At 36.2% G+C, this 3,311-nt stretch overlaps 1 pseudogene; it reads right to left on the bottom strand.

Moving 5' to 3' along the window:
- Positions 1 to 200: 200 nt before the first annotated feature.
- Positions 201 to 2,944, bottom strand: LOC149028450 (DNA repair protein RAD5B-like; annotated as a pseudogene).
- Positions 2,945 to 3,311: the final 367 nt, after the last annotated feature.

Below are 3,311 nucleotides of genomic sequence, written 5' to 3'. Positions count from 1 at the left end.
ATACAAATGCCACATTGCTTCCATAAAATTAAATATCATTTAATTTTTAATTTCTTGTCACTATTTTTCATTATGGAAAAACGTGGCACTAGATATACATGAGTTCATAAAAAAAAAATATTCATGAAAGGTAAGATGGTCATTTCACACCTTGTGCCTAACCGACTTAACCGTAAGTGAAGTGAACCATAATGCTCTACCTTTTTTTTTTCTTATTTATATTTTGCAGGTCAGAAATAGAAACGGAAGGTATATGCCATTTATCCCAAAAAATAAGAAAGAAAATTTATGTTTTTATTTGTATATATTTGTGGACACGTTTTCTCTGTTTATCCTTTACTTGTTTCTCTGGTATATGTATGGGGACACGTTTTATTAAATATTAAATACTTAAAGAAATACAACGTATAAGCATAACCCTATACATAGAGTAGAGAAAATACATACTTATACTCGTCTAACAAGACTACAACGTTTTCTTCTCGCCTTCCTCCATGTATTGACAATGGTAACGTGCGGAATGTAAGTCTGCTCATGGCCAGCACAGCACCTAATTAAATCCAATTCAGATTTCCATAGCAAACTAACCAATGTAAGTCTTTCTTCAAAGACTTATCTTCCAGAATGAAGCAGCAAGGATGAAGAAGCTTTAATGGCTTCTAAGTTATATTTATACCTTAGCATATAAGACTATAATCTAAGCACCAAAACATTTCCAAGTGCATATCTACATAGATACAAAAACTTCCAAAAAACAAAATAAGACAGGATCTTCTGAGTGAGTTCAGTTCTATCTGTAAAGCATTTTGAGATCCTCAAGCCTGGTAGTTCGTTCATCCTCGTCAGTGAGAGCTCCTGCTATCATCCGTTGCTTCCTTGCTTGGATATCTTGCATCCTCTCCTCCACTGTATCCTGCAACACACATCCCTTCTACAGATTACTTCCAAGTTCAAACCCAATAGAAGTGAAGTCCTTGTACTTTTTACGTATTTGTTTTCCTTTGCTCACTCACTCAAATTTACTCGTTTTTTATGGAGATCACTGGACATTGATAAGTTAGATAGGAAACCTGACCTTCACAATTAATCTTTTGACACGAACTCTTCGTTTTTGCCCAATCCTATGGATTCGCATTATGGCTTGTTCCTCTGATGCAGGATTCCACCATGGATCCTTCTCATTTCAAAGACATCAATCAGATGAATGAATTTTTTGTTGCATATTCTAAAATTTGAAATCATTAATTTACATGTCAGAGCGTGCAGAGGAAATAGTAGATGAAATTTACCATTATGAAAACATTAGATGCTGCAGTCAAATTTAAACCGACACCCCCAGCTCTCAATGACATCAACAACACCTGTAATTGGGATTGATTTGGAAGAACATTAATCAATTGTAAATCCACAAACATAGAAAGAAGTCAAAATGAGCAGTTAACATCAAGACTGGAATGAATGTTCTGAGTTGTGAATATATATGAACTAGAAGAACATGTAAATAAAAACAATACATTTTTCTGTGATGCTTCAATTCAACATTATTAATTTGAAACCCTAGTGCATTAAGATTCCATAAGGTCTATATCTACTAAGAAAGCCACACACGGGTGTCAGATTAGAGCAAAAGTTGCAAGAGAATCCATATCAAATGCTTCTATTAAAGAAAAAACCAATGGTTGAAACAGTCAACATTTGTAAAGTTAAAGAGTAAGCTATAGATTTTCACCATTTTCTCTTTGGTCTCATTGAACTCCTTCAAGACCCTCTCTCTTTGCTTCTGATCCATTTTTCCATCAAATCTCAAGAATTGAATTTCTTTCTTCTCCAGAGGGTTCTGCAACAGGTCTAAAAATGGAAGTCCACTGGCTAAAGATAATGCTCTTTTCACCCAGAACCAGATAAAAGCTCCAAGCACTCAAGGAAGCTTCAAAACCTTGCATGATTCCTTCTAGTTATCAATATCAATCCAAAATTGGTTGTTCAATGGGCATGCTATTAGGTCATTATTCTTCAGTGGTGTCCTACAAATTGGGCAGAGACCTCCTACTAGGGTTGGCCAGCTCTTAAGCAAGCACTCCCTGCACATCCGTTGTGCTCATGGAATTATTACATGATCTTCTGGAAACTCTAGGCGGATTGGGCAGTCAGTTTCTTTGCCCTGTGAATATCCTCAACAACTTCTTCAACAAAGCTCGACTTGGAACTATCTGGTTCAGATTGGATGGATTAGGAGTTGCCTTCAAGAAACCGCTTGCAAGTCTGTCCAACTCTACATAGCGTTCAGGTTTGGTGTTGCATCGACTAAAATTGTCACAACAAAAAGGATCAATAGAAAGAAAAAAGGCCAAATGATTAATTGTGCGCAACCACATTTTGAAAGGTCTTAGACTTTGAATCACCTCATGACCAAGAAATGGGTGGTTGCAGCGCTGCCTCAATCGGAGTAGAAGCTCAAGATATTTGCAAAATTGTGGGGTGCCTTGCCTTGTTCAACTAACTTGTCAAATTGGACCTGATTTCATCATCACACCAAAATAGTAAGCTCCCAATAGTAAGAAACTCAGCAAATTAACCTAGCCGAACGCAGCAACTAAGAAAAAACCACAAAAAAGTCGTATGTCTAATTTTTTCTTCCAATGACTAATTGAGATTGTTCTACCAATTTCCATCAATAATGTCTATGAAGAAGATATAAACAGATGGTGATCCGATAATGAACTTCCTCACGAATTTACCTTAGACTCTCTTAAAGAGAGCATCGTGGAAATCTCTTTCAACTTCAGATTGTACGCACCACAACAGTTTTGATCTCAACAGGGGGAGAACCAGAATGGGCTTGAATCATATGTAGCTATGTCATAAACATTATGAAAAGGAAACTAATTTTCATGGTAGCACAATATTTTGGTGGAAAAGAAAATGGACTGACCACTTTAGCCATATTTGTCATTTAAGTCCTTGGTTCTCCACTCAGCATCATTGTTGAACCTAAAGATAACCTTAATCAATCCTCAGGCCTTTTCATCGTCATTTCATAAGGATTTTGATGACGTTATTCCACCTGATAAATAGGTAAATGGTGGAGATAAAGAACCAAAGTTAACGTTAAAATGAAACTGGTACCATTGGTTGAAACAGGCATTGAAGTACCAACATCAACTAGCTTCCAGATACCTCTTTTAAAATCAGTAAAGTTATACACTGTTAGTCAATTGTCTGAAAATATCACATTTTTATTAGTTCCCTTGATTTGTATCGGTGGGATCATACCATTGCCAGTTGGACTTCATGGCTCAACATGCAAGAAA

Source organism: Hakea prostrata, chromosome 1 (assembly GCF_041222555.1).
Source record: "Hakea prostrata isolate BN-2017 chromosome 1, UWA_Hpros_2, whole genome shotgun sequence".
Lineage (NCBI taxonomy): Eukaryota > Viridiplantae > Streptophyta > Magnoliopsida > Proteales > Proteaceae > Hakea > Hakea prostrata.
The sequence above is the reverse complement of the archived record's forward strand: the minus strand, read 5'-3'. Positions and strand labels throughout refer to the sequence as shown.